This window comes from Myodes glareolus, chromosome 12 (assembly GCF_982192425.1).
Source record: "Myodes glareolus chromosome 12, mMyoGla1.1, whole genome shotgun sequence".
Lineage (NCBI taxonomy): Eukaryota > Metazoa > Chordata > Mammalia > Rodentia > Cricetidae > Myodes > Myodes glareolus.
In genome coordinates this window covers 38,437,505-38,448,979 of record NC_142037.1, presented here as the reverse complement: position 1 = coordinate 38,448,979, position 11,475 = coordinate 38,437,505, and the positions used below count along the sequence as shown (strand labels likewise).

The 11,475-nt window shown below is 45.9% G+C and overlaps 1 long non-coding RNA gene across 4 annotated transcripts; it reads left to right on the top strand.

Moving 5' to 3' along the window:
- The first annotated feature begins 2,515 nt into the window (after positions 1-2,515).
- Positions 2,516-11,126, top strand: LOC146892306 (uncharacterized). 4 transcript variants are annotated; one of them, XR_015739477.1, is made up of 4 exons: positions 2,516-2,656; positions 4,232-4,508; positions 7,691-7,846; positions 10,235-11,126. It is a non-coding gene; the product is annotated as an uncharacterized LOC146892306 (long non-coding RNA). The 4 variants fall into 4 exon arrangements; XR_015739476.1 differs by having other exon boundaries at positions 7,686-7,846; XR_015739478.1 differs by lacking the exon at positions 4,232-4,508.
- Positions 11,127-11,475: the final 349 nt, after the last annotated feature.

Below are 11,475 nucleotides of genomic sequence, written 5' to 3'. Positions count from 1 at the left end.
TTCTCTCTGGGCCCTTTCTTGGGGTGGGGTGTGTTTGCTGTCAATGACCTTCAAGGACGAGATAATGAGTCTTTGAAAAGGATGGCTTTCATCCTGGGTATAGTGGTGCACACCTTTAAGCCCGGCGTTCAGGAAGCAGAGGCAGGTGGATCTCCGTGAGTTTGAAGCCAGCCTGGTCTACAGAGTGAGTTCTAGGACAGCCAGAACTTTTAGCGAGACCCTGTCTTGAAACTCCCCCACCCCAACTTACCCTCCCTCCAAAAAAAGAAACGATTGATTTTTCCAGAAATTTCCTTCCCACCTGCTATTAAATAGGTAGGTTCTAGAAGCAGAGGCCTCCTCAGTGATCATGCTACCCAGGGTCTAGCTGGGCAGAGCTTGAAGGAAGGGGAGATAACTCAAGCTCTCTGCTATGTTTCGAGGTCATAAATACTAAAGTTCCTTGCCTCTGATCCAGGACCAGGACTCTCATGTCCTCTGACAATATCCACGGCATGATGACAGACTAAGGTATTAGCTTGAAAGAAAGTAGGGTCAAACTGGATCCTAAGTCTTTTGGGGCAGCTTTAGCAGCACCAAGGCACCTGCCCTGTGGCCCAGAACTCCCTTGTCTCAAGGTTAAGCATCTTTCATAACTGTGTATTTCACCTTGTCTCAAGATTGAGCATCCTTCATAACTTTGTACTTCACCTTTTCTCATGGTTGAGCATCCTTCATAACTGTGCATTTCATTTCCATATTCTCCAGCAGGCTAGAAGCTCTGGGAAGGCGTGGAGATTGTATTTCTGAGGCCTTGGAAAAGCGCTTGGGATATGTTTCCCTCAGATACTCGTCAGAAGATTGAATAAGTAAATATAACTGGTTAGGGGCTACAGAGTAGACTAGTGTGCTGTGAGGGGAGGACTTATAGGATAGGGAGAGTTTCTTGTCTCCTTTAAGGACCTCTTCTCCTCTGGGACAATGCTAGCTCCTGCTGAATGTGACCCTTCCTTCTAAAGGGTTCATAGAGGCAGGAGAGAGAACAGACCGATGTGGCAACCAGGGTGTCTCTACTTATCGCAGTGCGAAGAAGGTTCTGCCTTGCTCTGCTTGTCCAGTCAGTTTCTACATCTCGCCAGTGATGGGAAGAAATTAAGGCCCCACCTCCAGAGGTTGATTTTTGGGGGGACCCAGAAAATGAGGAAGAGAATCCTAGCCAGGAAGCCTGACAGCCAGAATCCTAAAGGGACAGAAAAGAGGCTTTCCTCAGCATCTTTCCAGCCACCGATGGAAGCCTCAGGTCTGTGGACCAGTCATTGCCCTACAGAATGGGGTGTGTGACATCTCCAAATTCCTAGCTCTATCTACAGCTGGGTCGTCCCCTTCACTACCAGAGATGACATGCTTCCCTCTTAATGAAGAAGGTGCTTGCTCTTCAGAGGGTGGAGACTGGAGTGACAATCCTACCTGGAAGCAAGTTCTCCGGGCGGAGGTGTGTCAAAGATGAAAAGGTCATTTTAGCTAGAGTAGAAACTCTTGCCCTCACTCTTTCTTTTCCCCTTTACTATCCAGTGGAAAAAATATCAGCCACAGACATTATACTTACTGGCATTTTTAGTCATGAAGTAGATAGCAAGAGAATGCAATATCTTTATCTTTTATTAAAAACTCCTCATTGGATGGTGATGACAATGAAGATTTGTCTAGACTGGCCTAGGCTGGCCTTGAACTTGTCATCTTCCTGTCCCAGACGGCCAAGTGCTGCCATCCCAGGAGTATGTCACTATGCTCGGCGAAGGAATTATTATTTTTATTTTATTTTCCTTTTAAGCTCAATAGTCTTTGGTGGGGCCACTTCCCTGGGCCAGTCCAAGGAGTACGGAGGAAGAGTTGGTTAAGAACAGGCCTTTTGCTCAGCAGCCTTAGATTCGGTCCCACAAAGTCTATCAGCAACAAGGCTTCAGGCTACTGCCTGGAGGTCAGACACTCCCTGCCCATCTGGTCCAGCCCAGCCACAATCACAGAGTTGCCCTCTGGAAGGGCCTGACACACTTGCTCACCCTGAGATTCCTTTAAGGGAGGCACCGGTGTTCATCCAGATCAAACTAGACAAGAGCCTAACCACCCTCGCCTGGGCAATCAGCACATACAAGTTAAAACTTGCTGGAAGACAGCTTTTGCCTGAAGACGTCTGGGGGTTGGGAAGCTGGAGCTGCCTTTCTGGGAGGCAGTGCTCTCTGGAAGAAGAGCGACTGGAGAAACAAAGCTCCTGACTGTGCACTTTTCCTTTAAACCAGAGTCCTCTGCTCAGTCTTGCCTTTGATAGCAGCGTTGGTTAGGTTCCTGCCACTGCAGAGCCCAGAGCTCAGTGTGAGCCAGGGACTATGTGTGCACCACCTGCTCTATAAATACAAAGGTTGGGCCAATAATTCAGAGCCTGGCAATCATTAACCAGGAGGAAACCACATGATTTTCTTCATGGCACGGTGCCAGATAATCTCTGAACCCTATAAGCCCTGTAAAAATCTATAATCAGGAGCAGGTGTCTGTGTCTCCCCAGCGCTTTGTGCTAGCTAGTGCCAAAGTCCTCTTCAATTCTAGATGGTGTCTGCTCGTCCCTTCTGGGGACATCTGAACCCAGTGCCATCTGAGCCAGCCAGGCAGCAGGGATTGGGAGGTGAGCGAACTATGTCTTGGAAGTCTTGCAGACCTGTAATTTTCTTGTGTGTTTAATCGGAAATGGCCCAGAGCTCAAAATAGCGAAGCTTCACATTCATCAGTTTCTGAACACCCCGTCGGTGCTGAATCTTGTTTTAGAAGGTGGAAAGCGAAAAGTTTGTTTAAAAAAACAAAACCAGACCTGATGAGGCAGTTGGGGGAAATAGTAGGTTTTGTTTCTGTTTTTTGTCCTGGACAAACGTGTTGCACAGGCAATTTCTGTTCTACTCTTGCAGCCCCTTCCTTTTGCAGGCCACAGAATGCTGAAGTTCATTTTTTATTCAAGTTTACCTTTCCTGGAGAGTGGAGGAGCGAGTGATTTTTTCACAGTGTGTGTGTGTGTGTGCGTGTACGTGTGTGTGTGTGTGTGCGTGTGTGTGTACGTGTGTGTGTGTGTGTGTGTGTGTTCTCTTTTATGGCTTGATAATATTTTTGGCAATACTGCCCCCTGCAGAGCAAAACTAGAATCTCAGCTGCAGCAGTTTGAAGATGAGACTGATTGTGCCTCAAGTTTTGCTCCCTACCAGTGAGATACTTTTAAATAAGCATGGTCCCCCTTGTGTGTCTTTTGGTTCACTTTTCATTTGTGCCATAGCTTTAAGTGTAAAGACTGATTTTCGCACGGATGTTCTTTGTGTTAAAGAAGCACAGCTCTTTGCTCTATAAATATCCTTTGTAGAGAAAAAAAAATTACTGGATGATTTCCCCCATCTCTCTTTATGTCCAGGACTCCATCTTGATCCCAGCTCAATGTGAATTTCCATTTTTTGTTCTTCTAAACTAATACGGGTGTCTGGTGTAGCAAATAAAAATACAAGAATAGGTCAATTTGAATCACAGATAAATAATGAATAATTAAAAAACACACAACATGCAGGACATCTTGATGCTAACAAGTAGTTGTATTTCTGAAATGAAGTGGAATAGTGCATCCTGTGTGTTACCAGGCAACCCTACCCGGGGATGCAAATGTCCTTATTTTCCTACACTGGGATGTTTGTTCTTTTTATTTACCCCTTATCTCATGGAATCCAGCCACGGCATCCCAAACCACTTCCCTACTCTAAAAGGAACACGTGCTTTTCCATGACAAAAGTTATCAATAACATAAACTAAATGCATTTCTCCTTAACTGCTGTCCTGCATTGTCTGATCCTTGCGACCACTGTCGTTCTGTCTCTACCTCTTCATGGCCACCTGTTGCCACTTGTCTCACGTTCCTCAATAGGAGAAGAAAAGCCTTTATTTGACCCTTGGCACGTGAAGGAAGAACAGCTGGTCCCAAATCCTTTAGCCCTGTGGTTTGCAGAGTAGATGCTCTGAGTTGGCAATCTGATAATAGGACCCTCGACCCACCTACTCCGTCCCGAAGTGTCACTTTTGAAAGATGACCCTCCATTTTCAGAAGAGGTTTGGTGTAAAGGCCACATTTGATTGACATGGTAACCTGTGTGGCTTAGGGGTCCTTTCGGCGCTTGCCCTCAGGGGCTCCCACCTAACTGCAGTCACAGCTGTTTTCCTCCATTGTTCTTAGGTCCACAGAAAGGTCCCTTATTTGGAATTGGGTCAATGTCCAACCTCCAGGCTACTGGGAGCTGCTGCTGAGCTCTGTGTCATTGAAGCCAAGCTGGCGCCTCACTGAGGGGCGCAACAAGGAGTTAATTATGCAGAGTAAATAGAGGGCCAGGAAGGGCGGCTACCCTAGGTAAAGGTGTTTCGGCGGCTGGACTGTGTGAGCAGACACAGTAGGAAGCTCATCTAAATATGGACATCTGTGCTACTAGAGAGGAGCACGTTGGGCAATGAGAGTGGTAAGTTGACTTTTTAATGAGATAAAGTGCTAATTACTTTGGTGTACACCAAGTATAAAACGAACCAGGCAGTGCCAACTTGTAGATGTCGGGACACCAGACCTAAAAGATAAGCAGGCAGAATCAGTCAGGAGGTCCTAGACACAGACCAAGTACCATAGAACAGTTTAGAAACAGGATACTAATGCACAAACAACCGTGGATTAACCCTTAAGGAACGGGATCTCAGTTGTACAAATGATCCCAACACATGTCTTAGACCCGGAAGAAGCTTCAGCTACAATTCGGTTTCAAAAACCCACTCTCTAATGTCTCCGGTTCACAGCCCCTGGCCCCTCCGGTAGACCCCTCCGCAGCAAAACTTCCGCTAACCCTTCATGATATCTCAACCGCGGGTGGAAGGTTTCTTCTTTCCCAGTTCTATCTACCTGGAGTCCCGTCTACTAGTCTGCCCCAGCTCAAGTCTTCTTTCTTTGTAGCTCGGGATGGCAGATGAGTGAGTATGTGTGCCCCTTCCCCACCCACCCCACCGCACACACATAGACTGACAGCCATGGCATAAACCGTGAACCGCCAGAACAGGAGGCAAGCGTGTGTCGTGGGTTATAGTTACTTCGGCCTTAGCATAGTTAGCCGAGGCTGCTTGGCCAGAAATACCACAGACACAGGGACTTAAGCAACAAACACAGTTCTCGCAGTTTTGAAGCTGTCTAAGAAATAGCATGCTGGAAAGGGCTGTTTGTTATTGTTTGGAGGAACGGTACCCGGGTTTCTGTGACCACATAAAGTTAGGGGTTAGCCAAGTCGGCGGTGGTGGCACATGACTTTAATCCCAGCACTTGGGAGGCAGAGGTAGGCGGATCTCTGTGAGCTCGAGACCAGCGGATCTCTGTGAGTTCAGAGACCAGCCTGGTATACAAGAGCTAGTTCCAGGACAGGCTCCAAAGCTACAGAGAAATCCTGTCTCACAAAACTAAATAAAAAAAATTAAAAATTAAATAAATAAATAAAAGAAATCTGAGGTTTAGAAAGCTGAGTGGGAAATCAAATTCTTTGATTGTCATATATATATATATATACACATACATCTTTTCTTTGCCTAGAGAGTTATCTTTGGAATATATATCTACATCTCTATCTATCTATCTATCTATGTATCTATCTTGTAAAATGTGAAAGTAATAATTTATGTTTTGTAATTCTTTTGTGTGTGTGCTCTTGAAGAAAATGTGCCAAATTTCAAGATTATGAAATAAGGACAACATCTGTGATCCTTGTTAGAACCAGGCCCTAAATGGGGGTGGAAGGTTGGGGGTGGGTGGCAGGGCCTATGACCAGGGCAGGAACACACCCACCCCTTGCCATGACGACTATCATGTAACCTGGGTCACGGATCACCTCATTCCCCTACAAACCAGCTGTGCTTACATAGTATAGGTCACACAGCAACTACGCCTATTTCGTTTTTATTTTTTTAGATATTTAATTTTCAATTGTGTGTGTGGGAGGAAAGAGAGAAAGAGAGACAGAGAGAGAGAGAGAGAGAGAGAGAGAGAGAGAGAGAGAGAACACTCACAAAGTCCAGAAGAAGGGGTTAGATTCCCTGGAACTGGGGTTCTATAGGTAGCTGTGAGCTGCCTGATGTGGGTGTAGGAAAAGCATTCAGGTCCTATGCAAAAGCAGTGTGTGCTCTTAACCATTGATTCTCTTTCCAGCCCCTAAACAACACTGCAATGCAGGACGTCCCCTTTCCTTGGAAGCCTTTAGGAGTAGACTTCTTACTTTGTCTGGTGGGGCTGAAAGTCATTCAGATGCCCCCCATGCCACCTGCTAGAAGTGTGTTAAACTCAGTCTCTTCCCCTCCCTTCCCTGCCTCCCTCCTTCCTCCCTCTCCCCCTCCCTCCCCTTTCCTCCCTCTCTCTCTTTTCCTCTCCCCTCCTCCTTCCCTTCCCTGTCTATCCTTCTGCCAAACCTAACACCTTCCTCCCCTGAGGACACTACTCTCTCGGGGGACAGTTTGGGACCCACCTCTATTCATATTATATATCAATTTCTTGGTTCTTTCTTCCATACATTTTTGGAGTAAGCCTTCCATTCCTTCTTTTTTTAAGTTTTTTAAAATAGATTTTATTTTATTTTATTTTATTTAAAATGAAGCCTTTTCATTCTTTTTTTTTCCTTAAGATTTATTTATTGGTTATATACAACGTGTTTTCCTGCACACCAGAAGAGGGCATCAGATCTCATTACAGATGGTTGTGAGCCACCATGTGGTTGCCGGGAATTGAACTCAGGACCTCTGGAAAAGCAATCAGTGCTCTTAACCACTGAACCATCTCTCCAGCCCCCTTAAATAGATTTTATTGAGCTATATATTTTTCTCTGGTCCCCTCCCTTCCTCTCCTCTCCCCTTCAACCCTCTCCCATGGTCCCCATGCTCCCAATTTACTCAGGAGATCTTGTCTTTTCTACTTCCCATGTAGATTAGATCCATGTATGTTTAGACCTCTTAAGGTCGTCCTCTTTGTTGTCTAGGATCTCTGGGATTGTGAATTGTAGGCTGGTTTTCTTTGCTTTGTGTCTAAAAGCCTTTTCTTTTCTCCTTTCCCCTTCCCTTCCCTTCCCTTTTCCCTTCCCTTCTTCCTTCCCTTTCCTTCCTCCCCTCCCCTCCCCTCCCCTCCCCTCCTCTCCCCTCCCCTCCTCTCCCCTCCCCTCTCCTTTCCTTCCCTTCCCTTTCCTGCACTCTACCCCAGTCAGCCAGTGGGATGGAATCCAAACAATCATTTAGGGACTGTTTTTTATTTTCTCGTTTACTTCGGGAAGCATCATTTTCCCCCTTGAGAGTTAAGTCCTTCCTTTCAGCCATGAAGCGTTCTGCTTGTGGAGTGGTGGGAAGGTGGGAAGGAAAAGCTCTATGTTGGAGTAAATTGGTGGAGCCTTCCTGTGCAGAACGCCTCCCATCACAGAGATAATGGACTGTGAGCTTTATAGAGGGCCCGATGCCAGATTTTGCCGCACCTGAAATCTTTCTTTCAAACAAGGTACCCCAGAGTTTAGCTTGCGGCCTTTCCCGGAAGCATTTGTCAAGGTGGTTTAGTGCTTTGATTAATTAACGGAAAGCTGGGACTCTACATAAATGCAAATGTCACTCTCCTTCTCCCATCAAATCTCTCTCAGCACAGCTGGAGGAAAAGGAGCTGGAAATCAAGGCTGTGGTTTCATCTGCATTTGGATCCTGGGACACAGGGATGAAGACGATGATGCTGTGCGAATATCACCCGTTCAGCCTTGCCTTGACAAAACGGAACTTCTTGAGGAGACCTCTGTTTGCCACCGAGGTCAGTAGCAGCACACTCTACTAGCTACATGGGGCTGCCAGAGAAGAATCTTTGGGCAGAAAGTTCTAATGAATCGAATATCCTAACTCCCACAAATTCCTAAGCGGCCATCCTAACTCCCACATAATGGTGGCGTGTAGAGAATCTCAGTCACCTTCCTGTGGTTGTGACAAAGTCTTAATTTGGTTCAGCGTTCAGAGCTGTCCACGGTCACTTGGCCCCATCAGTTCTGGTCCTGTGGTGAGGCAGAGTGTGTTGGCAGCAAAACCAGAGTCCAGCAAAGCTGCCCGCCTTGCTCGGTAGTATAGGCAGGTAGTCACACAGCAGGCTCAAAGGTCAAGCATGGGTCCTTTCTTCTCCTTATTGGCTTTGGACTTCATTTCCTGTGCCTTTGGTAGTACACTATTTTTAAGGGGAAAATATCACAATTACCCTCCTTAAAATGTAAAAGACTGCCCAGGCAGTGGTGACTCCCACCTTTAATCCCAGCACTTGGGAGGCAGAGACAGGCAGATCACTGTGAATTTGAGGCCAGACTGGTCTATGGAGCGGAATGAGTTCCAGGACAGCTAAAGCTACACAGAGAAAGCCTGTCTTGAGAAAAAAAGAAATTAAAAGACCACATGAAAGAAGAGAGGAAGTGTATAACCCCTCCTCCTTAAGGTGTAAAAGAACCCACAAAGGGGAGAAGGTGGAGGCAGCAGGCCCTTGTCTCCAGAGCCCTATCAATGGAAGCTAGTTCCTTCTGGTAAAACACGCTTATTTTATGGATTTTATTTTCCTTTCTTCAAATTCTTTTAAATCTTTTCTGTTCCATGAGGTTATAGTAAAAGAGTTGGATCCGAGTTGCACCTCTGTCCCTAGGTGGAAACGTGCTATTGGGGGTATATATGCCACAGAGATGATAAAGTTCTGTAGTATTGGCCTGTTACAAGGACTGGGCCCCTTGTTTGTATCGGCCACCTGGTTAGCTTACACTCGAAATAACCACACAGAAACTATATTAATCAAAACACTGCTTGGCCATTAGCTCTAACTTCTTATTGGCTAACTCTTACATATTAGTTTAACCCATCTCCATTAATCTGTGTATTGCTACATGCCAGGTAAAATTCTAACCTGTGTCCATTTCAGGCAGAGGATCCATGGTGTCTCTGACTCTGCCCTCCTTCTTCCCAGCATTCAGTTCTGTTTTCTCTGCCTACCTAAGTTCTGCCCTATCAACAGGCCAAGGCAGTTTCTTTATTCATTAACCAATGAAAACAACACATAGACAGAAGGAACTTCTACACCATTGGCCCCTCCCTTAAGAGTGAATCCAAATGGGTCTGTCAATCACCTGGCCAGGAGGCCACACTCCGGGAAAGCTGATGCAGCTGAAAACCTGGAAGGACAGCTATCCTTGGATGAGATGTGTACTGATGTACTGGGGAAGTCCTTCCTCCCTCCCCGAAGTCACTCTTACTGTCATTGCTAACTTTCTGCTTTCTGAATTCTAGCTCACAAAACAGAACTTTTTCTTTCCCCTTTTGTATCTCTTTTTAATACACCAGTTAAAACCCTAAACCTGCTCACCTGGACCCTCTGGGGGTTCTGTGTCTGTCTCTTAGAACCCCATGTCTCCCGGCAACTCCATTGCTAAGCCTACCTACTTTGTTTGTCTTTCCAACCATAACAAAATGTCCTGGAGTTTCCTTCAGAGTCATTTTAAAAGTCTTGTTTTCTCCAAGGCTAAAGATTTGCAGAAGAGGACCTCGTGGGTCCACTGGTAACAACCCCATGACTCTGTGAAAAGGAGGCAAAGAGCTTAGACCCAGTATACCCTTCAAGGGCAAACCACCAATGCCTGTTTCCTTCATGTAGGTCCTATACCCTAAGCTACGCACCGTCTCCAGCAAGTTGAGCTGGGCTGGAGAACCGTCCCTAAGCGCTGTGCTTATTAATTCCCGATAGAGGCAGAGCTTTGGGTGATGACTAGGTCAAGATGGCAGAACGTTGCTGATGGAATTAGGACCCCAGAGCAGTTCTGCCCCTTTGCCGTGTGTGGGTAGAGCATCGTCTGCACCAGGACCATGCGCCTCACTAGACACTGAAGCTAGAGGGATATTGGTCTTCAACTCCCCCTCTCCTGAACGCAGAGTAATCTATCTCTAATGTTCACAGACCACTCATTTCATGGTGCTTTAGTTATAGCAGCCTGAATGAGCTACAGTGGGAAGAAAAAGGAAGCCACGAAAACTCAGGTTTCTGTTCTACAAAACAGCATGGATTTGTGGAATTTCAAAAGCAGGTCGGATCCTAGCGTTTATTTATTTATTTATTTATTTATTTATTTATTTATTTATTTATTTATTTATTTATTTTTGCTTATTGTTGCTTATTTTCCAGGCAAGACAGAATGTGAACGAGGCATTACGAGGGTGACAGGAAGCAGACGCAGGCCCCATCCAGCCCTCCATGGTTGTAGGTCTGATCACGTTGGCAGGGTAGGGAGATGCCAGACTCAGAGATTTTGGATTCCTGGGATTGGATGAACTTGGGCATAAGCCTGGCCTTCCAGAAAACCCACACGCCTTAAACAGCCTGTGTAAACTCAGCGAGACAGGTGTGTTTCTAAAGTACTGACGTGGACACGGTAATAGCAGTGCTGTAAACATGCTTGACCTCAAGCGGCTTTCTAACTTCCTGACTTGTGACATTTTCTTACCATGACCACCAGGGGGAGGCAGAGTACTCCCTTTGTCTCCCGCCCTCCCAACTTCACTCTTTCCCAAGGCAAGACAGAGAAAGCCGCGGTCATCCTCCCTCAAGCCAGCCACAAAGATGAGAATTATACTTTGAACTTGCCCCAGCTTTGCTGCTTCGGAGTTGGCCACAGTGAAACAGAATCTGGCTTACAGGCATCCTGCCTCCGACCTGGGAGAGAGAAGCGCTCTACCGGAGGGGCCCTGGAGCATCAGAACAAACAGGCTTTGCTGCCCTTCTTTCTTTATCCAGTGTAGGTCTTCCTCTGGTCACGACTCTATTTGGTCGTTTCTGGCTTCGTACCGAGCACAGACTCATGGAGCATCCTCAGGGTCTTTGGATCTTTGTTCCCCGGGCTCAAGTGTTAAGTAAAACAGCAGAAAAGTCAGGGCTACGCTTTCCCTCCTGTGTTAGGTTGCCTCTTGCTTTGGAGGTGCTGGTTGTGACACTTTATGGTGGAAAAAGAAAAAAGGGATTTTTTTCTCCTTCTTCACCCCCATAAATCTACTTACAATAAATACATCCTATCACCTAATGAGATATGTAGATACCTTTGTGTATGCACGCACACACAAATATACTTACAATGTATCATATCACTTTATCTTTCAATGAAAGATAGATACATTTGTACATGCACCCCCCCATACATACACACACCTCTAAAAGGTTTTAGACAAATTAAGGGTTTAGCACATGTTACCCTAAAATATAACTGTAGGAGATCAGACACGTGCCCCCCTCAATATACTTCCTTGCCACAATGATATCTGGAGAAACTTCTTTTTAGGGAAGAAGCTCTAAAAACAAGAGTAGCAGTTTTCCTTTTTTGTTTATTCGAGGCAGGGTTTCTCTGTATAGGAGTCCTGACTGTTCTGGAACTT